Here is a 19,246-nt window from a genome sequence, read left to right on the forward strand (position 1 = left end):
GTTATCTAAATTGCCACCGCACCATGTATGCCATTACTATGTCATGAAAAAATCAATTGAATATCTTTGATTATGATTGTATTATGGCTTTGCTTACCATCAGATTTTGAAAGAATTGTGAAAATCTTATATGTGCTAAATAGCAGTGACTTAACACTAGCTTTGTATTGCATAGTGCTCTCCAACCACTTGAGCAACCATCATATTGTTGAGGAAACTGCAATATGCCAAGTGATAGTTTAGAGTTCTAATAACAAACATTGTTTGCTTTCTAATGTGAATATGCGTAAAGGTTTGATATGTATTTTGATTACTACATACTTGTACATCAAGGTAACACACTTTATCATTTATATTGAAGGCATTCAACATTCTTCTCACATGACAAGTACATTGCAAAGTAAGCTAATAGTCATGTTTTCTTTTTTTGTCATTTATATGTGTAAAAACAACAATATATATGATAAGCTAGTCAAAAACTTTATACCTTCTAATTTTAACGTGTGTTTGTTAGTGAACTAAGTAAGTAAGCTCTTTTCTCATGTAGATCCAATAAAACAAGACTCCAATACTTACTATGGCATATATGTTAAAGTTTTTAAATCAATAAGTGCTTTCATCATATAGATCTATTCAAACAATAGGACCTTAATTTTTGCAATCACATCAAGTTTTTGAATTATGCTACATCCAATATTGTTTGAAATATATATATATAAAAGGTAAAACCATAATATCTATTATTATAAACAAAAAATAGTTTATCAAAGTTCTTGGATTTTTAATGTCGTAAACATCTATCCACTCTAGATCCTGATCACAATGGTAATGACACTAATGGATCTATAGCTAGTAGATTATTTTGTTCCTCAAGACTCAAATTTGATCTTAGAACCCTATTATCTATTTTTAACACATCAAAATCTAGAAACTTGACATGTTAAAAAAGCATACAAGATCAGGAAAACACAATTTTTTTATTATTACTACAATGATATAAGGGTTATATGATCAGAAACATATGAGATCTTAGATTGCAATATGCACACATCAACGTCTCTCAACTTTACTTTGGTTTGTCCATTTATGTCACATATCTTGATTCTTAAGTTGATTTAGAGCCCTTATATCATTTTCTGATAGCAACATGAAGAAATATTAGTTTCTTTTTAGTGGAGAAATTTTGAACTTTTGAGTCTCTACAAAATAGACATGTAAAATTTGATTTTTATATGTGTGCATTGAAAAATACTAAAGCACAACACATGAAATTGCACTCTCTTTTCCCATTTTATTGATCTTAGGATTAAGATATTCTTTAGATCTTAAATCTATTCTCTATCTTAAAGGTGATATCATGGAGCCTCATCACAAGGCTATGCTCAAAATAAAGAAAATTTCATTGCATTATTTAACTTATCCATATGGCCAAGTATTTCCTACTATATTAATGTTAACAACCCACATTTTAATCCAAGTATAGAGGCATAGAGCATGGGTTATGCATGAATACTAGTACCTTTATAGGTCTTTAGTGTTGAACCAAAGAGCTATGGCCATGAAGGAATAAATTCATGTCAATACTAAATAAATATATTTTAGTCTCCAAGCATCCCACACACATTATCAATGTATATAGAAGCTCAAAGCTCAACCAAAAACATACATGATGGATACATACATGGGTCAATTATTTTGATCCAAATTTTTAATGATTGTGTATGATATAAAAAATTGTACAACGCCTTACCATGTAAGAATAATTTAATTCATTAATGATTGATGAAAGCCATAAAGGAAATACAAAAGAAATCAATAGAATGAGAACCTATGCCATCATCAATAACAATATGGCATGTTGCCCATCATTTATAAGATAATTCCCAACTATAGCATATGAGCTATAGTGCTTGCCATTCCAAAGAAGAACTTATGCTTCCAAGCTCCTCGTTTCAAGGCTCATTGCATCACTATAAAGCTCTCCATTTGCATGAAGCCAAGAATAATGGTCTACTCTACAACACGCATGGGTTCCTCAAAGAACTTAAAATAAATTTGGAAATCCCATGACATCTTTAAAGCATGTGCCTTAGTTTGGTCAATTACACACATGCATAATGATAGCTAGCAAAGCAAGTGTGTAAGAAAAGTCAGCCTCCATCACAATACTTTTGTTGAAAGCCTTGGCCAATGCTCATCTTAGCAATACTAACAAACTTTTGCATTAAGTAAAACAAGTACACAAATCAATTTATTTTTATAAAAGCTACATAAGCAAGAAACTATAGATCAATCAAACTAGTTGAGAGAATAGTTGATTAGAGATAATCACATCCCATTGTTGGCGACTTTCAATGGTCTTGGTCGAACCTAGTGCAGGGTTTGAAGGTCATCCACTAGGATCTTAATTGCTCTAAGGTACTCTTATAGTGTTTTTTGCCTAGGTGCTCTTGTGTTTCCTCATTAGACAAAATGTATATGGCCATAGATACCTTAGAAGGGGCATCCATGATAATACATGTAATTTGCCTAACATAGTGTTCCTTAATGCTCTCATTTTCATGAAAATTCATTTAAATGAGTATTCTTGTTGTATAAATTGAGTGGGCTACCCAATATGTAGAAGTAGATCTAATTCCTCCTCTTTCATAAATTCTCTTGACCTTACCTCCACATGGTTATTCTTATATATGGGCATCAAATATTCATAGAAGAAAATCGAAGTGGGCTTTGATTGAAGCTCGGTTAGTAGATAACTTAGATATACATGCTCCTTTAGCCTATAAGTGTAATATGGTGGACCTTTTCTACAATTGACTATGGGAATGAAGTATTGCTTGTCTATTCAAATGGAAAGTATTTTGCATATGTATTCAATCCCCAAGCTCTTTACTTATTTTTCAACTTTGCAACTTATCTCTCATCCTTCTAATATCAATAAAGGATCTTGTTTTTTTATTGGATCTATCAAGTTGGTTGGAATGACTAGTATAAGTGCTAATTACCCTCCTTTTGATGATTGCCCTTCTGTGTTGATATATTTGACTTTGTAGGTACAACCTGTTTCTTCTTTAATACTACCATTTGCCTAGTCTTGCTCATGAGAATGGATGGTATTTCACCTTAGCATGTGAGTTCCCATTCCCTAGTAAACATTGTATCATCACCATCTTGTTACATTGTTTTGACCTCATATACATCAAGAAGAACCTAACAAATGAATTTTCCAACACTCACATCAAGGCAATATAACTCTTCTTGACTTATAACCCTTGTAGAAGCAACTTTCTTTGATTGTTCAATATCATCCTAGTTGGGCTCATCATCCACATGGTTCAATATGAATAAGTGAGGCTTGTTGAGAAGTTCACTCAAAGGGATGAATATGTCAATTTACCAACTACTTACATCCGAGGATGCAACTTAATGGTAGTGGGCTCTTCAATTGTTTCCTTTATTTTCTTAGTCATTTTAGAAGCAATCTATTTAGAAATATTGTAAAAATTCCCAGTCATCTTAGACGCAATCTACTCGGACACGTCAAAAAAACAAACATATACAAAGTGGATTGTGATATGCCAAAAAGATAATAAATGTATACATGTTGATTATGATACTCCAAGAAGATAATTTCAAATACAATGTGGATCGAAATGCCATAATGAAGTCAAACTCAAATAAAAGTAAGATAACTTTTCAAAGAAAAACTCAAACATAATGTTGGCTTACCCATGTAGGCAAGAAAGTTTCACTCATTTCAATTTTTCAAAGATTGAAGGGAGTGAGCCCTAAAGTGGAAGCACGGAGCCAAAGCAAGAGCTATGGTGGAAGGAGCAAGAGAAAGAGAGAGAGAGACATACACGATGTATGATTGGCCTTCTCTTTATTCAAATATCATTGAAAGAATAAAGAAAAAAGTGATAGTGTTGGGCACCCACCACCTGTAGTGTACAAGTATGTGGGTACGTAGATATTTTCAGTGTAACTAATACACGAGTGGCTAGGCACATGAGTCTTTATCCCCAACAACCTCCCACTTAAAGGAAAATGTGTCCCTAGTGGAGAAAGAAAAAAGTGACAAATTACAAATGCATATAAGTACAATAGGATGAGAAAAGATGTCATCTCATCCAACGTCCATCAACTACCTAAGGAAGACAAAGCGCTCTACTAAGAGACTTTTAGTGAGTAGATCTATAGGATTTTGGTCAATTGAGATCTTAACAAGCTCGATGGACTTGTCCTCAATGACCTCTCAAATAGAGTGTTAATGCACCTCAACGTGCTTTGTCTTCACATGAGAAATCGAATTCTTGGCCAACTGAATAACACTCATATAATCCAAATACAATCTAGAGACAATATTAATAACATCAAGATCTTTCCTAGCTAGAGAGCTTCCTTGCAAGCCTCAGTGGAGCTGCAACATATTGTGCCTCTATAGTAGATAGGTTCATGCATTTTTGCACCTTGGACATCCAAGAAACATCACCTCCAACAAAAGTGAAAACATAGCCACAGATGGACTTCTTTCAGAATCAGTGTACCCTATAACTCCTATATCTTAGCTACCATAACATATGCACATAGGTACTATGTCCTTTAGGTACCTCATGATACCGACATCCCAATGCCGTCTGCCAAGTGGTAGCCATATAGCGTACCCCCGCACAACTCCCACTGCAAATGAAATGTCAGGATAAGTGACTGTCATGGCATGTATCAAATTGCCCACTCTAGATGCATAAGGAATGTTGGCCATCTCGATTTTCTGCTCATCAATCTATAGACAATCGGCCTAACTAACCTTCACATGAGAAGATAAAGGAAAACTAATAAACTTAACATCGTGTAGACGAAATCACTCAAGGACCTTCTCAATGTACTCCTTCTTTGACAAGTAGAGGAGGCCCTTAGAGAGCGATTGCACGTAATGTGCATCCCAAGAATATGTGAGGCATGTCCCATATCCTTCATCTTAAAGCTATTCTTGAACTAACCTTTCAAGGCATCCAACTCATCATGAGTACTCCTAGCAATCAACTTATCATCCACATAAGGGATCAAAATCATAAGTCTGCCATCACGAGTCTTCTTTGTGTATAAACATGGATCCATATCACTATGGGAATATCCTTGTGAATGCATAAAGGCATCAAGCTTGTGATACCATTCCCTAGGTGCTTGCTTAAGTCCATAAAGGCTCTTCCTCAATCTGCACACTTGGTGGTCCCTGCTTGGTTCTATAAAGCCCTTAGACTGCTCCATGTAAATCTCATCATGCAAGTTGCCATGAAGAAAATCTCTCTTGATATCCATCTCATAAAGATATAAGTCAAGCTACGCAACCAAAACCAGTACCAAGAGTAGGGTAGTCATCTTCACAATATGAGAAAAGACTTTATTAAAGTCCACACCATGTTCTTGGTTGAAGCCCTTAGCAACCAATCTAGCCTTGTATCCCCTTGGGGTGTCTAGGGGTACTTTTCAACTTGTACACTCACTTGCATGGTAAAGCACACTTATTACTCGGTAAAGGAACTAAATTCCACATATGATTTTTTTATAGTGAGTCATACTCTAACTACATGGCCCTCTCCTAAGAGTGGCTATATGAGGGCTATATCACCTCTATGCATGGCCTCATCATAAGTAAGAGGCTCATCAAAATCTATCACCAAAACGTAATCCATAGAGGGCTCAAATTGTGTAGGTTGTTGTCTATCTCTAGCACATTGGTGGGCTATGGGGCCTCTACATCCTGTGAAGTATCAAGGACCTGGGCCATGGGGGTCTCAATTGCTAATATAGGCTATCTAGCTAACTGTACAGTAGCAAGAGGCTCCGCTTGAAATAACACCATGTGTATCTCAAGACAGGCTCAAACTACTTATACATTTTCTCCTCATGGGAAAAACATCATGGCTGCGGATAACCTTTTGAGCTTGTGGATCCCATAGGTGATAGCCCATCTTAGCTCCATCCCCATAACAAAGAAAGATGCATTTCCTAGACTTAGGATCTAGCTTATTGTGCTTGTCCTTGGGTACATGATAGAAAGCCTCACAACCAAAGATATGCAAATGAGCACGTGAGGGAGGTTTTCCAAACCATACCTCCTCTGCAACTTAATAGTCAAGAGTAGTATGCATAGAGACTGATTTATCAAGTGTACAAGAGTAATAACTACTTTAGTCCAAAAATGCTATGGTAAGCCTACTAGGCTAAGAATATTGTGGAATCACTCTTAAATTATCCTATTCATGTGTTGGGGGTAAAGGCGCCTCCGCCCAGCCGCCTGTGTATTACTACACTTTACTACACTGACAATACCCACCACTGCACACTAAGGTGGCGGGCGCCCATCACAGTCACTTATTATTTATTCTTTTAGTGACAATTTGAATAAAGGAAGGCCCGGTCACACATTCTGGTTGTTGGAGTTCCCACTTTGAGTTTCTCTCTCTCTCTTGCTCTTGATCTCCATCCGCCATAGCTCTCACCGCCAAGCTTCTTCCTTCTGGGTTCTGCTTCCCTTTCAACTGGTATTAAAGAAAAGGTATTGGAGCTTGCCTGGAATTCTCTTCAGCCCGGATTTGAAGAGCTTCAATGGCAGCCATGGCACCTTCATTTGCAGGTATGTTTTGATCTCCCGCCTCCTCCCCGATCTTCTCGGCCTTCATTTGGCACCCTGCAGGGTTGCATTGGAGTCCCCTAATCCTTGCCAAGTGCTGAGTAGCATTGTTGAAGACTCCCCAGCCCCTAGAAGCAGCCAGCGCAAAATGTGGTGCATTTTTAGGGGGTTGGGCTGATCCACTTTTGGCATTTCTAGCTCCTTCCCTGGCTTCCCGGCATTGTTTGCAAGCTTTTCGATCATCTTCGGACTCCTCGACATTGGTTCTTGGCTCCCGTTGATTGATACCAGTGCTTCCACCTTTAGCCATTGTTGTATACACAGTCCGAGGACTGTCAAAAATAGGGTAGCACTTGACATTTGATGTTTGATGCTTCTTGGCATTGCGCGTTTGACACCTATTGATGCCTAGTGATGCCCCGATGTTATGGGATGCTATGTCTATGCTTTGGGGATGATTTGGAGCAAATTTGGGCACCGATTCAGCTTCATTTTAATAGTGAATATGCTATTGTAATACAATGGGTTGAAGCTCATTTACTTGGTGTATGCATTGGTTCTTGGATACGGGGTGCTTACAAGCAATTTGAATGATCATACCGATGTATTTGGAGATTGTCAAATGCTCTTTTTTTGGTTTTGGAATGCTTTTAAGCTTGGATTGGGCTCCGTCTTGGTCGTCATTCACTGGCATTTGGATTGACTTGGCATGCTTTGGACTGGTTTATGCCTATTGTTGCTGCTTGACGTTTAGGCCTCTTGCATTTATGCTTTGGTCAGATATGGCTGCCACTTGGTTTTCCCATGCCTGAAAACCACTTGCAGCTTCGTCTTTGGATGTATTTCAGTATTTTGGACCTACTGAGCATTACATTTGGTTGTCAATTACATGTTATTTGCATGCTTTCAGCCTTATGCTTTATAAGTCTGAGATAGTTTGGGATTTATGCTCCGTATGTACCCTATTGGGATTTGGAATGTCTGATGCTATGTAAATGTATTTGAGTGTTGCTTGCTCTATTTGCATTTGACTTTACTTCCAGTGGGAGCCTCTTGGCATATTCGGATGTACACAGAGATTTACTTATACTTGAGCTTGAGCATGTGGGACAGTTACATGCATTTGCTCTCTTGAGAGATTTATTTCTACAATTAGCTTGTAGTGGGCTAATTTGATATGCCTATTGGGGCTGGCACCTATCTCTATCACAGGTTTGTCAGCTTTGTATGCATCTTGGATGGTTATGCATTGAGCTTCTTGCTCTATCAATTGTGCTTGTTCTTGGTCTCTTCTCTTACCCAAGACCCATTACATGCATGACTTCTAGACCTATGAGATGTATCTTGCCTGATAGGTTGTTGGTTTGACAGTTCTTGGTACCTTCTTGCCCTTGACACTCACTGTTGGATGTATCTTGCTACATGGTAGTTGCAGCGACATATGTATCAACGATTGCTTCACTTTGGGATAGTTTTACATACTGCAGTAATTCATTCCAACAAGTTGAAATCTACAGATTTTGAGCATTTGTATGATGGTAATGCTTACTATTTGATGTTATCTTGGTCGTATTTGGTGGACAGGTGGTTCTCTTGGTGATATCCACTCTTTCAGCTAGTTTTAGCAATGGTTTTAGTGCATTTTTTGCTAATTAGAGCAACCTGTAATTTTGCATTTTTGCTTTGATTTGGGATAGTATGGCCGGTCATCTGAAAGACACAACTCTCTTTAACATTGCCAAGTTGGATGGTACCAACTATGGGTATTGAAAGTCCCAGATATGGTAGGTTTTGGTGCAGAAGTTGCATATTAAACCATTGCATTTCAAGGGTGCTAAACCCCAAGATATGGATACTGATGTTTGGATGGAAGTTGATGAGCTATGCAAGTCTACCATTATCTTGTCACTCTCAAAAGAGGTCCATCATAATGTTGTTGAAGATGAGAATCACAGAGCATGAGACTTATGGGAGAAGATTCAGGAGCTTTATGCGCAGCAGAGTCCTGCGTCACAGATGTATTGGCTGAAGCAGTTAATGGACCTTCACATGAAGGAGGGGACATCCCTATCAACTCATTTCAGCCACTTTCATGCTATCATGAAGAATCTATTGTCACAGAGTATTGAGATCAAAGACAACTTGCACCCGTTGTTTCTTCTTGGCACCTTGCCTGAATCATGGGATGTCTTCCGTACTGCCATATGCATGAACAAGATTGATGGGCTGAAAATCAAAGATGTTGAGAGTGCTTTATTGACTGAGGAAATCAACCGGAAAAACAATAATGCTTCCCGCTTTTCACATGTATTGACTGTTAGAGGTGGCAGACATGGCAGGCATGATAATGATCATAAGGGCAAGGACTCTCAGAAGTCTAGGTCAAAGTCACATGGCCGCAGTAAGTCCCGTGGACGGAAGTCTGATCTTACCTGTCATTATTGTGGGAAAGCAACACATATTAGGCTACAGTGCCATAAGATGCACGATGATAAGCGCAACGAAAAGAAAAAAGAGAAAGTTTAGGAAAAGTCTTCTGAGTGCAATATTGTACCTGCAAAGTCCAGTGTGAAAATAGAAGAGGTAAATGTCATGCAGGCCACTAATTCAGATGAGAAATAGAAGAGGTTAATGTCATGCAGGCTTTTGAGACACATTCAATGTATGCACAGTGCTGGATTTTGGATTCGGGTGCGTCATTTCATGTGACACCTTGTAGAGATTGGTTTCAAACCTATCGTACGATCTCTGATTTTGTGCGTCTTGGTGATGACATGTCTCTTGACATTATGGGCATTGGAGATGTTAGGCTACAGTTTCCTTCTGGGAGTTCTTTTGTTTTGCATGATGTATGCCATGTACCTGCATTGAATTGCAGCGTTATGTCAGTTGGACAGCTTGATGATACAGGGTATTTTGTGTCTTTTGGAGACGCTACATGGAAGATTACTCGTGGTAGGCTTGTGCTTGCAAGAGGTGCCAAGTCTGGCAGCCTCTATCCCTTACTTGTATCTGGAGCTACCTTGAATCATGTTTTTTCTGTGGGTTCTATCACCCATGTATCCCTTTGGCCTGCTCGTTTGGGGCACATGTCCCTTAAAGGAATGAAAATGCTCCGTGCTTTGTAGTATCTTCCACCTTTTGACTCTTCACATTTTGATTCTTGCGATCATTGTTTGTATGGCAGGCAGACTAGGAATATGCATAAAAAGTCTGGTAAGAAATGCATGGATGAACCCTTGGCTCTTGTGCACTTAGATGTATGTGGACCCATGCCCTGTCAGTCACTAGGTAGGGCAAAATATTTTGTTACTTTCATAGATGATTACTCACGTAAGATTTGGGCTTATCCCATAAAGATAAAATCTGATGTCTTAGACACATTTTAGCGTTGTCTTGCATTAGTAGAGAACCAGTATGAAAATAGGCTAAAATGCCTAAGGTCAGATAATGGGGGTGAGTATGTATCACATGCTTTTGAGTAGTTTTGTGATGAACGGGGTATTAAGCGTCAGTTGACTGCCCCTTACACCCCTCCCCAGAATGATATGGCTGAACGCATGAATAGGATCATTCAGGAAAGGGTCCATAGCATGCTTAGCCAGGCTGGCTTATCGCAACACATTTGGGCTGAGGCAGTTACTACTGCAATGCATCTCATTAATAGGTCACCTAACAGTGGCATTGACTTTCAGGTTACAGAGGAGGTATGGGCACGCAAGCCCCCCTCTTATGATCATTTGTGTATCTTTGGATGTGAGGCATTTTGCCATGTGCCCAAGGACAAATGCAATAAGCTGGATCCTAAAAGTGTCAAATGCATTTTCATTGGCTATGGAGATGCAGGAGAGATGGGTTATCATCTATGGCATCTACAGGTGCGAAAAGTTATCTGCAATCATGATATCATCTTTCGTGAGGAAAAAATGCATATGCAGCCTGAGAAAGTGGTTGAGGTACGCAAAGTTATCTTTCAAGAGGAGCCACTTGCTCCCGTACAGCCTACTCCACGACCAGCTAGACAGCGTGCAACATCACCTGATGCTCATGACCTAGATGTTAGACATGTTGATGTTAGACATGATGTTGGTCAGGAAGCAAAGCCTGGGTTGAGGCATTCTACTAGAGATATGGATTATGTACTAGTTACAAATGCAAAAGAGCCTCTCACTTATGTTGAGGCTATGCACAGGGGTGATTGTCACTCTTGGGAGAGGGCTATGCATTATGTACTGGATTATGTACTAGTTACAGATGCAAAAGAGCCTCTCACTTATAGGTGCCTATGTGTGTGTGTGGGTGTGTGGGTGTGTGAACACATGTCCATCATAGAACTTCCTTATACAAGCCATGGAACTAGATGAAATTGAAGTTATGGATGAAGTAGAAGCATCTATGATATGTTCACGAAATAAAAATGGAAAAGGAGATAATCAAGGTGTGAAAGAAGGAGAACTCCCTCTTCAAGTCCATGATCCACCCATTTTGAGAGAGAGACCACTAAACCCTCAAGGCTCATGATCAACTATTTGATTGCCCATCCACCTTGCTAAGTTGTGAACATCAAACAAAAAGAGTATTTACTATCTTCACATAATCCATTGATTTGCATAAACATGGTTGAATGAGAAAGAGCATGAGAAGTGGAGGTGCACAAAAGAGTATACATGGATATCTACACTCAAAGACACCCATTTTCCTTTGGATGCAACAACACAAGTCGTGGAACTCTAGTACATCGTTATTTGAAAATACACAAAAACCATTATTGAGAACCCAATGTTCATTTCAAATTTATATTCTCTTTAAGGATGAATTGTGGATATATTGTCTACACACAAGGGTGATTGTCACTCTTGGGAGAGGGCTATGTAGTGCAAGCTTAACTCATTGCATAAGAATCAAACTTGGGATTTGGTTTCCTTGCCTCATGGTAAGAAAGCTTTGCCATGCAAGCGGGTGTACAAGATAAAAAGTACCCCTCGACACTCCAAGCCAGCATAGAAGGCTCGGTTGGTTGCTAAGGGCTTTAAGTAGAAGCATGGTGTTGACTTTGATGAAGTTTTTTCTCATGTGGTCAAGATGACCACCCTATGCTTAGTCTTGGATTTGGTTGCATAGCTTGACTTGGACTTGTACTAGATGGATGTTAAGATGGCTTTTTTACATAGGGACTTGCATGATGAGATTTACATGGAGCAGCCTAAGGGCTTTGCAGACTTTGGTAGGGAATACCTAGTGTGCAAGCTAAAGAAGAGTCAATATGGCTTGAAGTAGGCACCTAGGGAATGGTACCATAAATTTGATGCATTCATGCAATCACAGGGCTACAGCCGCAGTGCTATGGGTCCGTGCTTGTACACGAAGAAAGCCCGTGACAGTTCTTAATTGATTTTGGTACTCTATGTGGATGAGATGCTTTTAGCAGGGATAGCTCATGAGGAGCTAGATGCTCTTAAGGCTAGGCTCAAGAAGAGCTTTGAGATGAAAGATTTGGGATAGGCCTCTCATATACTTGGTATGCGCATTACGCACGACAGATCTCAGGGACTACTCTATTTGTCATAGAGGTAGTACATTCATAAGTCCTTGAGCACTTTCGTATGTAGGATATTAAGCCTATTGGCTGTCCATTACCTTATCATGTGAAGGTTTCACATGCCGATTGTCCATAGATAGATGAGGAGAGGGCTGAGATGGCCAAGATTCCCTTTGCATCAGCCATGGGTAGTCTTATGTATGCCATGATAGCCACCCGTCCAGATATTGCTTTTGTAGTTGGACTTGTGGTACGTTATATGGCTACACGTGGCAAGAAACATTGGGGTGCTGTGAAGGGTATCATGAGATACTTGAAGGATAGAGCAGATATGTGTATTTGCTATGGCAGCCAGGATACAGGAGTCATGGGGTACACTGACTCTGATTATGCAGGACATGCAGATAGTAGGAAGTCCACTTGTGGCTATGTGTTCACTTATGCTGGAGGGGCTATCTCTTGGATGTCAGGTGTAGAAGTGTACGGCTCTTTATACTATAGGGGCCGAGTATATTGTAGCCACACAGGCTTGCAAGGAGGCTATATGGTTAGGTCACTTGATTGCAGGCCTTGGTATAATAGATGTTATGCCTACATTGCATTCGGATTCTATGAGTGCCATTCAATTGGCCAAGAATCTGGTCTTCCATGCGAAGACAAAACATATTGAGGTGAGGTACCACTTCATTTGCGAGGTCGTTGAGGACACGTCTGTTGACCTTGTCAAGATTTTGACTGAGCAGAATCCTGCAGACTTGCTCACGAAGAGTTTCACTACAGAGTGCTTTGCCTTCCTCAAGAGATTGATGGGTGTTGGATGAGATGACGTCTTTTTCCTCATCCTATTTTACATGTGTACATGTTGTACTATCTTTTCTTTTCTTTTCTCTCTCACTGGGGTAGATTTGCCTTTAAGTGGGAGGTTGTTGGGGGTAAAGGTGCCTCCACCTAGCCATCCATGTATTACTATACTTTACTACACTAACAGTACCCGCCAGTACACACTGCAGGTGGCGGGCACCTGTCACAGTCACTTATTCTTTATTCTTTTAGTGACAGTTTGAATAAAGGAAGGCCTAGCCACACATTGTGGTTGTTGGAGTTCCCACTTTGAGATTCTCTCTCTCTCTCTCTTGCTCTTGCTCTCCATCCTCCATAGCTCTCACCGCCAAGCTTCTTCCTTCTAGGTTCTACTTCCCTTTCGTCATGCACTCAACCATACCGTTCTAGGGTGGGGCGTATGAGGGGCCAGTTGACAATGCCCCTCTCATCACAAAATTGCTCAAAGACTTTAGAGACATACTCACCCCCATTACCCGATCTTAGAAATTTCAACTTATACCCAGACTAGTTCTCAACTAAAGTAAGCCAACATTGAAATGTAGCAAAGACTTTTGATTTTTTCTTAATACGATATGCCTAGACCTTATGCGTATAGTCATCAATGAAAGTAATGAAACACTTCACACCACCTACAATTTGTAGGGCATGAAACCACATACATTTGAATGAACAAGAGCCAAAGGCTCATCCATGGGTGTCATACTAAAAATTTTATACATATTGCATGTTTGCCTACCATATAAAAAATTATCACAAGACTTTAGAGACATACTCACCCCCATTACCCGATCTTAGAAATTTCAACTTATACCCAGACTAGTTCTCAACTAAAGTAAGCCAACATTGAAATGTAGCAAAGACTTTTGATTTTTTCTTAATACGATATGCCTAGACCTTATGCGTATAGTCATCAATGAAAGTAATGAAACACTTCACACCACCTACAATTTGTAGGGCATGAAACCACATACATTTGAATGAACAAGAGCCAAAGGCTCATCCATGGGTGTCATACTAAAAATTTTATACATATTGCATGTTTGCCTACCATATAAAAAATTATCACAAGACTCAAAACATTTGTAATCAAGAAGAGATACATGTGGAATTTCATCCATTGCCAAAATATGATCAACTGAGGATCAACTAACCTAGATACAAGCAAGGGATAGACAGTATTGGATTAGTGCCACATGTAATGACAAGATTCCCATAGGTAATCTTTCATAAGGAATCACCAAAAGAAACTACATAACTTGTATCATCCAAAGTGCCAACAAAGATAAGGCTCTTTATGAGAGTTGGTGCATGGTGTACATCATAAAGAGTAAACATGCAACCTAAACCAAACTATAGTTGGCGAACTATAGTTGGACATCACCAATACCAACTATCCTCAATGCTAGATCATTACCCAAATGGACAGATCCAGTCATATGGTGATATGAGTGAAACCACTCTCTGTGAGGGATCACATAAAAGAAAGCCACTGAATCTGTTGGCCAACATTGAGTATACCTTAACAAAGTATCAATCAATTGTGAAGTATCAAGAGAAGAAGCTACAAGTAAGAAATCATCATTAGAATTATTATGCGCAACATTAATCTCTTTAATCTTAACACTAGACTTGCTAGGGACAATACTGTGATTATCATTTCTGTCCTATACTTTACCCTTTCTCTTTTCCTTGTGCATGTCTTTGTGCATTTTATGGCACTATGACTGAATATGTCCTGCTTTCCCACAATAAGGATAAGTCAGTGGGGATTGACGACCATGGGACTTATTATGAGACTATCTACATGACTGAGAGTGAGATTGTTGAGAGTCTCTCCCACTGCAGGTATTACCACCCCTACTAGTATTGTCTCTAACTATCAAAGCATGAGAGGTGCAAGAAGCATTGACATTCTTTTTCTTAACTTGTTCAATCAAAAGTGCATCCTCTACATCTTGGTATGTTGGTACATATAGTAGTATGAAAGGTATTCCATGATTCAGGTAGTGTAACTAATAAAGGAAGAAGAGTAGCCTTGAATTCAATTCCCTGTGAAGAAAAATAACTACTAATGGAATGAAAATAATTTAAGTGAGCTGATACAGAAGTGTCCTCCTTCATGCAAGGTCCATGAGCATTCACTAGAACAAAAGTTGAATGCCAGATGAGCAAACAAAGCTCAAAACATCATGTGGAAGGCATTAATACATCCAAGATCTAAGTAGCATATATTCAAGAGCATTTGACCCATGTAACTTGCAAAGCTCTTATTACTGGAGCACCAAATAGCCATATATAACAATGAATGTCAACCAATGTCAAGATTCAAAGCTCCAATCTCATCTCAAAAGCAAGCCAGAAGCATGAGCAAGCATGTAACATGAACCATAAGCATTGGTATATCAACCCAAGTAGTCGGTATAAGCACATGAGAAGCAATAGACATGTATTTCACTGAACAAATAAGCTTGAACCTTGCTTATTACATCTATGAAAAACCTTTGCAAAATGGAGTAAAAGAGTGCTACAAATCAGTCCCATAGCATTCTCCAATACATTGACATAACATCCTCAGATGATCCAACATCAAACATTATGGGAGATTCGGATTCAAGTTTGGGCCTTGTAAGAAATTTCACCTCAACATAAAGACATGTAATTTAAAAATAAATAAAAATGGCTAAAAATTCAAAATTTTCAAGATTTTTTTCTTTTTTTTTAAATACACAAATTAACGCATAGCCTTTAAGTTGTTAATTAGCCTTGATTAAGAGTTTAGAAGTCAATTCTTGGAGTTAACTGCCCGATGCTCAAAACTTGATAGCTCGTATCTAAATTGATTGGAATTAATGACATAGTCTCTTTTTGTCAAAAGACAAGCCGTGAGTTATGCCTGCTACATTACTTTGGAAGATTTCCATGTATTCCCCCCCATTATTTTAAGAGCAACTTTACAAACATTGCAAACAAGGATGGATGAAGCGGAATCAACATCACAACTGGAGATGGTTGGGGTGGAATCAACACGGATGACTGGGGTAGAATCAAAAATGATGGTTGGGGTAGAATCAACACCATGAGTGGAGATTGCTGGGGTGGAATCAACATCACAAAGGGAGATGGTAGTGTCCGAATCATTATCAATGAGGTATAAGAGAGAGGCATATCACCTCCACGTCAAGCTTGATCGCAAGTATGAGTCATTAAGTAATAAAAACAAACCCTATCTCATAACTTCTACATCTAAAGAACTTTGTACGTTGCAAGGAAAGAGGAATATAGATCTATGGATTGATGGAAAATTGTATCCAAAAGATCCTTTTGCATAAAACTATGCCATTGTTTAGGGATATTACATTCTTAGTAAGCTTTATTGGAAATGGTTATAATGGCCTCTTAGGATACACTCAACATTTGGATGCCATTAGCAATGTGCAAAAGTTAGAAATATATTTATTAGAGAAGGAGAATGCCTCTTTGGGAGGCAAACATTAGAGCAATGTAATCACAAATTATTATAGAACAAGGAGACTATTTTAGAGTTGGAAAAGCAGAAAGATCAATAAAGGCTTAAAGAAACAATATTGGGGGTTTGCAAACGATGTAGGAAACTTTGAAATATTCAAGATATGAAGGAAGTAGCGGTATTAAGAAAAGAATACATGCAACGAAGTAAGTAATCTCTTTGTTACTTTTTTCACAATCTCATAAAGTATTTGTAAAATAATTTATGATAACTGAATTTTTTAAGCGTGAATACAGGGATATCCTACAACCTAATGAAGACACAACTTCAAGCATAGAGGTATTAATTGAACACTTGAAAAATGCTTCTAAAAAAGCAAGCTATCAAAGCAATCTTGAAGGATCCAAAGTATCAAAATCTTGCAAAATAGGAGAATGAGATTTTCTTAAAGAGGAAGTCAACTTAGCTCAAGTGATATACAAGCTTTGTTGAATGAGGCAGGTATATCTAGTAGGGGATACACAGTTATTTACAAATCTCTTTACATGAAGATGAAGGAATCGAAGCTACAAGGATCAATATTGCCAAACCCAACATCACTCAAAAGAATGCAAAAACAAGTAAATGATCAAGTTCTACAACTCTTGGGAGCTCCATTTCATATCGAAGGTACGTATCATTTGGAACAAGGGGAGGCAAGCAAGCATCAAGGGAGACTAACTCACCATTTCATATGAAATTTGGAGGCCTTCATATATTTTACAATTTGGAGGCCTTACATCCATACTCTGTTCAATTATTTGAGGTAACTCTAGATGAATGTGATGGTCTCTTGAAATTTGTACTTGAGCTTGATGAGTGCTAGATTGTGAAGGATAAAAAGGTAGAATGGGTCATCATCACCTTGATGAATAGGTCACTCGATCCAATGATTTCAAAGAACAATCCGAAATGGTTTAATGTCTAGTCTAAGAATAATATATTCTCTTAGGGGTCCTTTGAGGTGAGCAATATATTTTAAATTGGAAGTTTACTTATGCTAATACTTTTTTTGTATCACATGCTTATAATATGTGTGTATTTCATATTACATTTGAGAAATTTGAAACCTTGCATTGGATTTTCCACAAGATAAATATACCCTAAATCATTTTATGAGGAAGAAAAACCATATTGGGGAATATTGGAATTTCCCATAAGTTTGGGACACATGGTCAAATCTTTGGATTTGTCATAACTTGAACATTATAACTCCACATCGAGCGTTCTATAGCTCAATAGATTCAAATTTTCAAGCGCTTTCCAATGATAGGTCACATCATATGGTTTTGAGAAAATTATGGGCATGTTACCCAGGTGCCACCTTTTTAGTATTCAAAAACTGGGAATCGGGACATTCCCAAACTCACTAATATTGTGTTAAGAAGAAGCAAAGGGAGGAGAGTAACTCACCAAGGAGAGCAAGCAAGCATCAAGGGAGACTAACTCACCAAGGAGAGGAAGAAGGAGAAGGAAAAAGTGCCACCACCCACCACACCAAACACCCAAGGTGAGTCCTCTCTCTCTCTCTCTCTCTCTCTCTCTCTCTCTCTCTCTTTCTCTCTCTGCCTGTGTATTAGGATTTATGATTGCATTTTGTATAGCACAAATAAATCATGAATGGTGGTCATCAGACTGAAATCAGCCGACTGAGCGTGTTTGCTAGCGCGTCTACATTTCGGTACATATGTAGGGATAGACGCGAAGCTATGTTTTCTCTCATTGCGTCTGAGGCCGCGTCTCAGAGCGCGTGTATTCTGCATCGGAGATGCGAGAATACACGCGCTCTGCACAAAAGAAGCTTTGACTTCAGAGTCGCGTTTCCAGGCGCGTGTATTCTGCATGTGAGACGCGCGAATGCATGCACCCTGCACAGAAGCTTTGACTTCAGAGTTGTGTCTCTAGGCGCATGTATTCTGCAGTCCACATGCGAGGATACACGCGCGCCAGAAGCATTGACCTAGAAATCGCATTTGATAGCGCGTCTATACTGCATCTCAGATGCGGATATACATGCGCTTCGACTAGAGGGTTGACTTTAGGGGCGCGTCTGAGAGCGCATCTATCCTGCATTCTAGACGCGGTTATACATGCACCAGCTAGCTCTGATAAAAAATAATTTTCATTGCCTAAACGTTATTGTGCTTATTATGTTTCTTTATATTGCTAACTAAAGCAAACTAAGAACAAAAACACAATGGGCATGGGGTGTAGATCTAGTTTTTTAATCAACAATATATTTTTGCAATGATGAATGTGACCAATCCCATGTTTGTGTTTATAAATTTTCTTGATTCATGATCAAATTTTTAGAAGCTTTAGCCTTCCAACGTAGTGAATTAGGTAGCATTATACTTTCGATGCTATATTAGAGAATTTGGGAATCTTCCAAGCTCCACTTTCAAATAAGGAGTAAAGATTTGACCAAGTGGCTAAATCTTAACCCCATATTTGAGAGTGGGACTTGGGGGGATTTCTTATATAGTATCTAGGGAAATTTTCACCTCCAAGTGGCTTAATTTATGAGAAGCATTAGCACTTAAGTTTTATGCTCAATGTCTAAAGAAAGCTAGATTATTAGCACTTTCAAGTGCCATGAGTATCCATGTATTTTTTCTATGGGATTTCCACATCTTTGTTTCATTTAAATGGACCTTAGTAAGTGCTTGCAAAATAAACTTGAAGAAAATAAAAATGTGTGAGCATCAAAAGCCTTCTCTTACAT

The sequence above is a fragment of the Lygodium microphyllum genome, chromosome 14 (assembly GCF_053477565.2).
Source record: "Lygodium microphyllum isolate KBCC chromosome 14, Lygodium_microphyllum_v1.1.10, whole genome shotgun sequence".
Taxonomy (NCBI): Eukaryota; Viridiplantae; Streptophyta; class Polypodiopsida; order Schizaeales; family Lygodiaceae; genus Lygodium; species Lygodium microphyllum.